This window comes from Urocitellus parryii, chromosome 11, assembly GCF_045843805.1.
Source record: "Urocitellus parryii isolate mUroPar1 chromosome 11, mUroPar1.hap1, whole genome shotgun sequence".
In the NCBI taxonomy this organism is placed as follows: domain Eukaryota; kingdom Metazoa; phylum Chordata; class Mammalia; order Rodentia; family Sciuridae; genus Urocitellus; species Urocitellus parryii.
The window spans coordinates 104,990,822-105,004,170 of NC_135541.1; positions in this window are offsets into that span (position 1 = coordinate 104,990,822).

Consider the following 13,349-nt stretch of genomic DNA (forward strand, 5'->3'; position numbering starts at 1 on the left):
TGTGGCTGCGTTTCTGTAGTGTGCTGATTTTAAGTCCTTTGGGCATATGCCAAGCAGTGGGATGACTGGGTCAAATGGTGGTTCCAATTCCATGTTTTCTAAGGAATCTCCATACTGCGTTCCAGAGTGGTTGCACCATTGCAGTCCAACAGCAAGGTATGAGTGAACCTTTTCCCCCACATCCTCGCCAACATTGTTACTTGTATTCTTGATAACTGCCATTCTGACTGAAGTGAGATGGTATCTCAGTGTAATTAAATCCAGTGTATTAAAGAACAAAATTCCTTCATCAGTCTTTTTTCTCTTGCAATGGTTGGCAAAGGAGGAAACAAGACCAAAGTGATACCCAAAACTGAAAAGGGAGAATTTGGGACAGGGTGCCTCAGATAGTGTCAAGTAGAGGAAAGAATTTGGGGCCTTCTTCACTGTGTTGAGAAAATTCCACTGTTACATGTTTCCATTATTATATTTATCGCATTACATTGTACAATTTTTTTCCTGTTGGGTTTTTGTACGCATTAGGAGCTCTCGTGAGGTCAGTCGTCACTGTCTTCATCTTTGAATCTCCTGTGCCTGGTGCAGGGCCTCACAGGAGCCCAATAAATACTTGCTAAGTGATTCATTTACGAACTGAGAGACTGTCAGCTGTGCCCACCAGGAAATCAATGTCCTCTAAGCTAGTTCAGAATTCTGATCTTAAATTTGTTGTTTCCTTAATTTCAAAGTAAAAGTAAAATTTCTTTTCTTAAAAAAGTCAATCTCTTATAGTCCAGAGAGAGGGATTTTTGTCTGTGCCAAAGTGTAAGGGTAGCAAGAAAATGAAGATCAACGTCCATTTTAAGGGCAGATGAAGACTATGCATGAAGAAAATTGTTAAACCTTCTGCAAAAACTCTTAATAGAAACTGAATTAAGAGTGTGCCACTAAAGCCCACGCTATAAAAATTCCAAGGGTCACTCGATCTGAAGGGGCCAAGAAGCAAGAAATCAGTCTGAGGGTGGAAATAGGTTTCACAGAAAAAAAAAAAAAAAAACAGGCCATGTAAAGCAGTTGAGCTGGGACGGATTGCCACTAACTTGCTAAGATAAATTTCCATCAAGAGAGTCCCTGAAAACTCATCCCAGAGATCATTTATAGGTGCAGCCAATCATGCTGTAGCATCTACCTCCAGGTGACACAGATAACATGGAAGACCACTGTAATTGTAGGAATCTGTCATAAACTCCTCTTTTGCTTGTGCCTTGAAGGACACATTTTACAAGTTTGACCCCTGGTAAATGCAGAGAGAGGAGGGGACCCGTGCTTGGTGAGTCTGATGACATTAGAGAGTTAAGAAGGACGCTTCTTATCTGGACAAATAAGGGAAGGCGGCAGGCTCCCCTTAGTTATTTAATGCAGTTCTGTTCCATTTGCAGGCATAAACAGCTCTTCCTCACCAGGGAGCTCAACAAAACATTTACCGAGCACTTTCTATATATTAGACACAGAGGATACAGCCGTGTATTCATTAGTGTAAACTTCAGCAGCAAACCCCAAAAGTTCAGCAACTAAAGACACAGGACACTGGTTTCTTTCTCATGGGACAGCCCAAGGACAATACTCATTTTCTCCACAATCACCTGGGGCTCCCTAGTCACTGTGGGTCTCACCATTCCTCTGGGCCTGCTCAATCTCTGCAGTGAGACTCAGAGGGAAAGGGGGCATGGAGGAGACTCTCCCATGGTCCCAGCCCAAAGGGACATATTTCATTGGGAAAGAGGTGGCTGCCCCAGGGAGAAAAGCAGAGAGCTAAGAAGCCCTCTCCAGATGTCTCACCCTTAGTCAGCTTTGTTAACTAAGCATTCCTGGTCACCCTGAGATAAGGTGCAGCCCAGCAGCATGGACAGTCCCTCTCTAGGGTGGATCCAGGGCTCAGTCTCCCTCTGCTATGAGCCACCTCCCATGTGGCAGCTACCAGTGTTCCTGAAAAGCTGGAGTACATCAACCACCCCAAAATAGCTCCCTCTCCCATTCAATCAACAAAGATATATTGATTTTGTATTGTATTCCAGCCATGGGTCTAGGTGCTGGGATATAGTGATGTACAAGTGACTCGTGCCAATGCCTCATGGAACTTATATTCTTATGTGAAGGACACAAAGAAGAAAAATAAATTGGGTTGGGGGCTGTGGCTCAGTGGTAGAGCGCTTGCCTAGCATGCGTGAGATACTGAGTTCGATCATCAGCACCATTTATTAAAAAATAAATAAATAAAATACAGATATTGTGTCCATCTATAACTAAAAATAAATTTTTAAAAAGAAAAAATCAATCATTAAACAAATAATTACTGAAAGCAATGAGATTTTTAAGGGAAATAAAAGAATCATGTGAGTGAAAGGTCTAGGATAAGGTTTTGGTTGGAAAGGTTGGGAAGCACCCCTCTGAGATCTAAGGGGAGAGAAGGATCAGTCAAACAAAGAGCATGAAGGCTTGTGTCGGGCAGCAAGTCCCAAGACCTGGAGGTGGGAATGAACCTGGCGTGCATGAACATCAACCTGAAGGCAACGAGGCTGTGGCTCATGGGAAGGGAAGTCACTTGAAAGGATATCAGAGTTTGAAGGGACCACATCCCAAAGGGTGAATCAAAGTAAAGAGGTCATTTCCTCACTCAGTAAATGTTTATTCAGCACCAACAATGAGTCCAGAGACTGAGGATAGCGCAGGAAGACAAAAATTCCTGGCTTCATGGAGTTTTTGTGTTCCAGGAAGACACAAAGCCAACAAATAAACGAGTTCAAAAATGGCATCATATGAGGTCAAGGTAAGAGGTCTGCAGACGAGTAAGCAGCACAAGGGAGTTGATTGAGGAGGCTGCTATTGCAGGCGCCACGGAAAGGCAAGGCCTCTGGCAAGGTGAGCAGAGACCTGGAGAAAGTGAGGGAATTACCACGTGCGTATCTGAGAAGCAACCTTCCCCAGAGTGCTCAGGGCTGCCAGTCAAAGTGCAGGATGCCTGCTTAAATTTGAAGGGCAGGTAAACAAATATTGCATGGGGCATACTTGTTCTGAAAATTATTCATTGTTTATCTGAGATTTCATTCTAACTGGGTGTCCTGTATTTTCATTTGCTAAATCTGGCAGCCATAGAGAGGGAACAGAAAGTGTGAAGATCCGGAGGCGTGAGCAGGCATAGCATGTTCAAAGCACAGCAGGGAGGCTACTGTGGGCCATGGGGTAGGAGGTGAGGCTGCTGGGGGAGCGGAGGCCCAAGCACACAGGGTCACGTGGCCCATGCTGAGCACTCTGGACTTTATTCTAAGTGGAAAGGAGTCTGAGCAGCTGTGTGAAGAACAGCTGCAAAACACAAAGGGTTGCTACCCTGACCATGCTCCTTCCAGAAGGGTCAGATGGAAGAAGCAGAAGATCAAGCATATTCTAGGTCCAAATGGGTCACTGCACTACACCTGCCATTGTGTAGCACAGAATTGGGAATGGGGGAGTTCAGAGACCTCAACACATCATTCCAAGGGCGGGGATCAGGAGAGGCCTCTCTCAACCCCTCTCCTTCTGCTCTAGATCAGCCTGAACCGGTGGGGATCAAAGGGTTAATCAGTGTGTCCAGAGCCTTGTCCACCAGTTTCTTCATCCCCTAGGGAAAAGTATGATTAATGCTGCTGTCCACAGGCCCTTGGACACAATTCTAGAGGCCTCTGGCACCAGCCTCCATATCACCACTCTCTTCAACTGCTTCTTTCTTCCAAAATGGGGCCAAGATCATTCTGGAAGAAATGATCTCTTCCTCTTCTTATGATCTGATGGCTCTGCTGGTCTGTCAAGTCGAGGATCCTGATAGTGGGAAAGAAGGGCCTGGGTTTCTCTTAGTCCAGCCAATGCTATCGATTCTTCCCCCTCTCCAGAGACTGTGGTCCTGTGCCCACAGTCTGGGCTCCTGGCGTTCTGGCTGTCGGCTTTAATCAACAACAAGAGTAAATACAGGCAGATGCCGACTATTCCCAGAGCGCTCCATAACACTTCTCGCACTCAGCTTGAACAGGAACATTTCTGGGGACTGATTCAGGACATGTGACCCTATAAAATGTTCAGACTCCAGCCAAAAGGGGTCAAGGAAAGAACCTTCCCTTAAAGTTGTGAAGGAAGGAGATTTTCTTTGTGGTTAAGAAGCATGAGACCTCGGTTTCCAATAGCAGCATCCAATTTCAGTGGCTCACTGATCCCATACAAAGAGTATTGATTTAGGGGTGTGAGACTAATAGATCTACCTAGAAGGGGTTCTCCAGTGATTTCTCTCTCTCCTTGGCTTTGTCCCATAAAACATCTAGTTCAATAGCCTGAATAGAATCATAACATTTCAATGTATGGATGATCCAAAACCAGTGGGTAGTATGATGTGGGGAAAACTGAGGGGCAGCTGAGTAAACTTGGGCTAACTGATTAACCTCTCTGAGCTACTTTTGCCCCATGTGTAAAATGGAAGTAAGAAATCCAGCGATGAGGATGTCGGGGGAAAGCACACTCATGCATTGATGGTGGGACTGCAAATGGATGCAACCACTCTGGAAATCAGTATGGAGATTCCTTAGAAAACTTGGAATGGAACCACCATTTGACCCAACTATCCTACTCCTCGGTTTATACCCAAAAGATTTAAAATCAGCACACTACAGTAACACAGCCCCATCAATGTTTATAGCAGCTCAATTCACAATAGCTAAACTATGAAACCAATCTAGATGCCCCTCAACAGATGCATGGATAAAGAAAATGTGGTATATATACACAAAGGACTTTACTCAGCCTTAAAAAAAATGAAATTATAGCATTTGCAGGCAAATGAATGGAGCTGGAGAATATCATGCTATGTGAAATGAGGCAGTCCCCAAAAAATCAAAGGCCAAATGTTTTCTCTGATAAGGCAGATGCTAATTCATAATAAGGAGGTGGGGCTAGGGAAAAATAGAGGTACTTTGGATCAGGGGTCACGAAGGGAGGGGAGGGCATATGGAGGTAGGAAGGATAGTAGAATAAATTGGACATTATTACTCTACATACATTTATGATTACACAACCAGTGTGATTCTACATCATGTACAACCAGAAGAATGAGAAGTTATACTCCATTTATGTATGATGTGTCAAAATGCATTCTACTGTCATAGATAACTATTTAGAACAAATTAAAAAATCATGCCACTTTAGTTTGTTCTGAAATTCAAAGCACCTAACCCAACATGTGGCATAAAGGACTCATGCAATAGCTAGTACTTCCCTTCCCTTAGTTTTGTCACCTGTAAAATGGGGACAGTAAAATTATGTCATTAGAAACCGAAACCCAATTGTCTCTAGAAAAGAAGGCTTAACTGTGGGATAACAACCATGCTTTAGGATAACAGATCAGAAATAAGACAAGGAACATTAATAAGCCATGCAATTAAAAACTAATAGCAACACAGAGAATAAATACCAGCTTAATAACAATGCCAATGAAAAAGACCCAGGAGTTTCAATTAGCCACAAGCTCAGCTTGAAACAAGTGTATGACACTATTGCCATGAGAAACTTATGCAAGCACAGATTACATAACAATAATAATTAGCACATATCAAACAGTTACTATGTCCCGAGTGATACTCTAAGTACTATACTTTACCTATTTAATGCCCTCAACAACCCAATGAGATGCTACTTTTATGATCAGCTCACAGAAGACAAAACCAGGCACAGAGAAGTTAAGTAAATCGGCTGTAGTCACAGAGGTTGCTAATAGCAGATCTGGGACAGAGCAATTTCACCCTGTGCACAGTCCATTTGGAGTCACTGGATTAATTCTAAGTGCAATGTCAGATACAGCCACACTTCCCTACCCTGACGTCACCCCAGCCTTCACTGCTCTCTGCCAATAGGCTGAGGAGGAGGTTAGAAATGGAATGGCTTATAATTAAACCCCTGGCCAGGCCCAGGCTCTGAAGGCCAAGCCATGAATTCAAGACACCCACATTGTGCTGCTGATCATCTCACTGTCTACTGGGCAAGGGACTCTGTGCCTCCAGGAATGATTTTGAGTGCCCTTATTGCCCCTAAATTGTCACTTATCCTCTTCCCTCCTCTTTCCATTCAAACCATTCAGCCGATCCCACCCCCATGAGCTAATGGCTACCTGCCATTTAAAAGGCTGCTACAAAAGAACAAGACAGGCCTGATGTATCTCTGAAGTCTCACATCTTCTCCTTCATGCACATTTTATATTCCATACCATAGCTGGGTTTGTTTAATATAAAAATAGTATTTTAAGCGACTTACCACTGAGTAAAATTGGTGCTCTAGTGTGATGAACCATGGTTTTCCTGCCACTTCATAGGACCCCCAGCACACTGCTCCATGTCCCCAAATGGAAAAGCTTAGAACTGCAGATGCACATTTCATAACATGGAAAGATGTCCAGGGCGTATCATTAGTGATAAAAGCAGGTTTCCAAACAGTACATTTCTATTTTTGTGCACCGTCTGGAAGGCTGTATATGTATACCAAAATGTTAACAGAGGTTATCTCTGGACTAGAGAAATATGATGATTTTTATTTTGCCCTTTTTGCTTTTTATATCATATCATTTTTCTACAAGGAGCATTATTTGTGCTATTTGTGGAGGTGGAGCATAGGGATTTGTGGTGGGGAACTTCTTGGGGGGGAAAGGTGGTTAATGTTGCTCTTTAAGATTTTTTTTTTTAAACTGAGGATTGAACGCAGGGGCACTTAACCACTGAGCCACATCCCCAGCCCTTTTGATTTTGAGACAAGTCTCACTGAGTTGCTTAGCGCCTCGCTAAGTGCTGAGGCTGGCTTTGAACTCACAATCCTCCTGCCCCAGCCTCCTGAGCCTCTGGAATTATAAGGATGCACCGCCGCATCTGGCACTTTTGAAGATTTAAGAATTGACAGCTGCCTGAATTTTCCAGACATTATTCCTTTCAGACCCTGAGACCGCTGCCATTTGAAGCAGAGGGACCGAGCCACAAGAAAACACCATGCCCAGGCATTCTCCCTGGCTCCCCCTCTTGTCACTTGGTTAACTTTGCCAGCTGTGACCTCCAACTCCTAGAACGCTAGCACAATCCCCTCTCACCTTTTGGGCCACCCGGTGGCCAACTCCCAACGATGTTTCTGTGTCCCACTCACACCTTCCCAGCAGTCAGCTCCAGGTTTGACCAAGGTCTTGCCCTCTCCTCTCCAGGCTTCATACTGATGGTTCACACACCCCATTGCAGGCCAAGAAGTAAATGATATCCCAGATTGGACGGGCCATCTCACACTGGCTGCTGCCTGAGGCCTGTCACAACTCCCTGCACATCTGAGCTGATTCCCAGAGGTGCCCCCACTGCAAGTTCAGTCTCCTATTCTTCTGTCTCTACCTAGTTCTGAGGTCTCGATTCATCTCACTCATGTCACTAATCATAATTAATTACATATTGCACAGGCAAGCACAGGCCGAATACTTCATCTACATCGTCTTTTAATGCTCATGATGCTCCCCCAAGGTAGATTTCCAGTCCTCGTTTCACAGATACGGAAACTGAGACTTAGGGAGCCCAAGTAAAGCCTAACATCACTGTTCTGATTATCTGTTGCTACATATTTGATCATTCCTTAATGACTTAAAAAAACTATTTTATTTTCTAAGTCTGGGAATCAAACTCACTGAACTACAACCCCAGCCCTAGAATGATTGTTTTTTTCAGTACTGGGGACTGAACCCAGGAGTGCTTTGCCACTGATCCACATTCCCAGCCGTTTTTGTTTTTTAAAACAGGGTCTCACTAATGTGGAAGCTGGCCTCCAACTTGTGATCCTCCTGCCTCAGGCTCCCAGGTCCCTGGGATTACAGGTATGTGCCACCGTGCCTGGCTTAGAATGACTATTTTATTCTAGGTTGCCTGGGCTCGGCTGGGAGATTCTCACCTGAAGTCACTCATGATGATACAGTTAAGTGGTGGGCAGGGCTGGTGTCAGTCATCTCAAAGACTTCCCTATCAACACACACAATCATCTTGATGGCTTTCTTACACATGTCCAAAGGTTGACAGTGACTATACTAGCACTTCAGCCGAGCCATCAGCCACATGCCTATGCATGGCTTCACTGTGAGGTCTCTGCCCGTCAGCCAACAGGGCTTTCTCACAGCATGGTGACTGAGTTCCACGAGTACCTACCTGCTGTGGTTTTAATGTGGATTGTCCCTGGGAAGTCTCATTTGAGTTCTAATTCCCCAGTGTAGCAGGATTGAAAAGCAGTGGATCTTTAAGAGATGAGGCCTAGTGGAAGGTAAGGTGATGGGCCATGAGAGCGTCCCTTTCAGAAGAGAGTAGTGTAGTTTCCATGAGACTAGGTGAGTTCTCCTGACAGTGGGCTGTTATAGAATGAGGCAGCCCATGTGTTTGGCACCCCTTGTCCTTAATTGGTCCTCTTTCCACTTCTCCACTATATTGGGATGCAGCCATTTGGCAGCACCATGCTATCTGGACTTTTCAACCACTAGAATCATGAGCCAAACAAACCTCTTTCCTTTATACATTTGTAGGTATTCGAGCATCAAGGAAACAAGATGGAAGTTACTCATTTACCTACCTTTAGAAGTCACATAATTCACTTCTGCTATATTTTATTGGCCATGCAGTCACAAAAGTCTGCCCACATTTAGGTGGGACATAGAGCCCACCATTTGAGAAGAGGAGCATTGCCTATTGTAAGAATATGCACAATGGAATTCATGATGGCATCCATGTTTTGCAAAAAGCAATCTGCCACAATCATCCAGCTGATACATTGGGCAGAGCTAGGATTTGAATCCAGATCAGCCTGAATGCAAAACTCTTAAACCATGATAGTGTACTATCAAGACAGAGAGATTCAAAATGTCTCAAGCACTGAGTACAGGATACAGAAAAATGCATATCAGGGAGACATCAACCAACAATTGTGTCCAGAAAAGGGAAGCCAAGATGTTGAGATGCTTGGAAACCATGTCGTATAATCTAACACACAATTGAAGATATTTAGCCTAAAGAAAAAAAAAATCGACATGACAGCTTTCTTCATATACATTAAGCACAAACGTGGAAGAGGGAGATGTTATATCTTGCAGCTTCCAGCAGATAGAAGAGACAGGGAGGCAGATTCCGGTTTATTGGCAGCAGTTTGATGCAGACAGCTGGTTTTAGATCCAAGCAAACCAGGCCACTCACTGGCTACAGCACTAGGTGGATCATTTATCCCCTCTGGGCCTCATTTTCCTCATCTGTAAAATGAAAAAAAATAAAATAAAACTTATCTTACCATGGAATGCAGAATATAGAAGAGAGATCTCTACACCCATGAGCCTAGCAGCAGCATCCACATAACTTAAATGTAGATGCAACCTAAGTGTCCATGGATGGATGAACAAACAAGAAAACATGGTATCTAAATACAATGAAATATAATTCAGCCTTTGAAAAGGAGGGAATTCTGACATACACTACCACATGGATGAACCTTAAGGATGTAATACTAAGTTAAATAAGCCAGTCACACAAAAAAACTAATTCTGTATGAGTTCACTTAGATGAAGAATTTAGAGTAGAGACAGGAAGTAGAATGATGGTTGCCAGGGACTGTGGGGGGAGAGAAATGGGAATTATTGTTTAGTGAATAGAGTTTCTGTTTGATAACATAAAAAGTGCTCCAGAGTGAGGTGTTGGTCATACTGCAACATGAACTTCCTATCACTGAAGTGTATACTTAAAATTGGTGAAGAGATGGGGCTGGGATATAGGTCAGTTGTAGAGGCCCTGGGCTCCAACCCCAGCACCATGGAGAAAAAGAATGGCTAAAATAGAACTGGTATGTAGTTCAGTGGTAGAGTATGTGCTTAGCATGGGGGAAGCCCTATGTTCAATCCTTAGTACCAAAAAAATAAAATTAAGATAGCAAATTGTATTTTACAGAAAAATTGTATTTTACGTAAAAATCAACAATACTATACTTACAAATAAATAAAATTTAAAAGATATATATGTATAGCAATCTGATATACAGTAAGCCCTAAACAAACGGTAGCTTCTTTTGTTGTTATTCATTACAGCCATTTAATACTAAGGCTGCCTTATATTGGAAAGCAAGGCTAAACTTGGCAGTAAGAAGTCTCTAGATGGAATGTTGGATTAAAGACCAACATCAAAAACCCACCTTGGGCCCTCCCAAGAGGAAATCCAGCTCTTAGGGTCCCTGTTGTCCTTCCGATGGGCTCAGCCATTGGACCTGCTGGGACCCTGATAGTACCGGTGAGGAAAGAGCAGGAGGAAACCAGGAAGGAAGGAAGGAAGAGCACTGGATTCCTGAGGGAGACGTGGGAGGAGGCAGCAGAGGTCTTTGGGCAAAGGCACTGATTAGAGTCATAAAGATATCAGATAAGTTCTAGAAGAATCCATCTAGACTGCATCTATCTAGGCATGGTGCTGTGGGGCAGACTCCAATCCCAAGCACCTGATGATACTGAGTTGGGTGACCCCAAAAAACACTGATCACAAATCAGGAAACCAAGACCTAAATCAGATCTTATAGAATAGCAAAAAAACGTAGTATCAAGAAGGAAGGAAGGAAGGAAAGAAAAGTGGAAGAGGGTGGCCGGACCCTCAACTTATTTTAAGAACTTGTAGGGCACTCACCCTGTGCCAGCCATGGATTTAAGCATTTTATGAATGCTCACTCATTCGGTCATCACAATGCTCCTCTGGGGGAATGTGTCACTATTATCCCCCCATCTTACAGGTAAGGAAACCAAAGTAGAGAAGCTGAGTTTTCTCGCCCATATTTCCTCAGCTAGAAAACTGTCAATCAGGTTTGAACCCAGGAAATCTAGGTCCAGAGGTGTGATCTTTACCACTCCACACTCCTGCATCTCTGGGTAGCAGAAAGAGTGCTAGCCAACTGCATACACTGTGTCATTGAATTCTACAATAATGGTAATTATTATTGCCCCCATATCCAGAGAAGGAAAACTGAGGCTCAAAGGAATAAAGATGCCTCCTCAATATCACAAAAGCTAATAGAGAACTGAGGTAAAATGTTAACACAGGCCTGTCAGCCCTTGTCACTGTGTCAAGTCATCTGTTTGACAGGCACAAAGGCATAGGACCCACCGGGTATTGAATATCTTCTTAGAACTGCAAGACCAATTGATGACATTTGCGGCAGCCAATCAAATCTCAGGGTCATGGCAAGGTCTCAATGCACTGTCCCCAGGTGGGATAGTAGTTTCCTCCCCCAACCTATTTCTCCTCCATAAATGCAGCCATGCCTGGGTTTGGTGTCACAGTGATAAATTCCAGTCTCTGATGACAAAACTCCCGGGCCTCATCCCTGTCTGCCTGTTAAGCTGCAAGACCTTTTCCTGGCTCACCAGGGAAAACCTGGAGAAAAAAGGAGAAAGGCTGGGTTTCCAGAACATTAAACTTCCATTGCCTCTATTGCCTGCCAATCTCCCAGTTAATCACTTTGAGAAAAGAATCCAAGGAACCTCCAAGGGAGCCAGGGGCGGGGGTCGGCTCGCTGCAGCGCCACCTACTGAGAAATCCTTGTCAATACAGCAGGAAGGTCTTTTCCTTGGAAGGTCAATGCCTCCCTTCTCGGGGCCTGGCACAGACTCACTTCATGCAGAGAAGTAAGCCTGACCTAGCTAAAGGGACAGTTCTCTCTCCATATTTGGTACAAAAATATCAACCAGAATTTATGCAAGAGCCAGCAAATATTTAGTGAGTACTTTCCACGTGCCAGACACAGAGTGATTAAATAGGACTCCAACCCTGTTTCTATAATCAGGGGCTGAAGCAGCAAGACCCAAGGAAGGGAGCCATCCTTAGCTCTGAGGAGATAAATGCTGGACTTCTCTTCCCAGCACCACTCCAGCACCCCACACATGCCAGTGCGCACATGCTTCCTGCCTACTTTTGTAACTTGGCTGGACTGGAGAAGATCTCCATGTGTGGCAGCAGAGACATGGCTCTGTGGAGTTTGCCCATCGGAGGGGTACAGTAAAATGACCGCTGAACTGAGCATTGAATTAAGAGACAAGGTCAAAATGCCTGGACAAGTCGCCAACCTCAATCATTCTGTTTCCTTACCTGTAAAATGGGATTCATTATAATTACTACTTCATAAATTGCTCATCCCATTCCATTCTTTCAAATAAACATAGCTCACCACTCTGACATATATGATAGAAATATATTTTAGTAAAAATACACAAAAAGATGTGGAGATATGGGTCCTTTTATGCTCTATTGGTAGAAATGTTAGTTGGGGCATCCTTTTTCAGGGGAAGGGGGTTCCTTGGCAATAAGTTTCAAAATAAACTATCCTCACCTTTTTTTCTCAAAATCTTTCTAGAAGGGCTTGAGATGTAGCTCAGTGGTAGAGCCCTTGCCCAGCATGCATAAGGCCCTAGGTTCCATCCCCAGTACTGACAAAATGAAGAAGAAAATCTTTATAGGAATTTGCATTGTGTGTGAAGAGATACACACCACCACACTAATAATCACAGGTCATTTGTGATTATTTGTCTGTCTTTATTATACCATACATAGAAAAGTATAGCTGGGCGCATTGGTGCATGCCTGTAATCCCAGCAGCTTGGGATGCTGAGGCAGGAGGATAGCAAGTTCAAAGCCAGCCTCAGCAAAATCAAAGTGCTAAGCAACTCAGTGAGACCCTGTCTCTAAATAAAATACAAAATAGGGCGAGGGGAGTGGCTCAGTGATTGACTGCCCCTGAGTTCGATTTCCAGTACCCAAAAATCAGAAAAGAAAAAGTGCATATAAGAGATGTACCCATTAAAGAATAGCTATAATTTTAAAAAATAAGCAGCCAAGTACTGAATAGTTGACCTAAGAAATAGAATATTTCTGCTTTTAAGCCAAGCTCCCAAGATCCCTTACCCCATCCCCTCCACCTTCTTCTCCTGCTCCAATGGCTCACTGCCCAAAATTTTGTGTTAATCATTCTGTTGTCATTATAGTTTTATCACACATCTAAGTATATCAAAAAAGACAGAAGATTTTTGTCATTCTTGCTTTCTGTATCTACAAATACTGTCAATTTTGCCCATGAATTTTATTCTTTTAGTTCAATAATAATAATAATTTTGAACAATGGCTACTAATTCACAGATAGGAGGGTGACCGCAGATAAAAATTATGTATTGCATATCTCAAAAAGCTAGAAGAAAATCTTTTAAAATAAGTTATAATTTTATAAAATAAATATTTATATATATAAACATTTACCATTTTCTGTTTTAAAAAAAAATATTTATTTTTTAG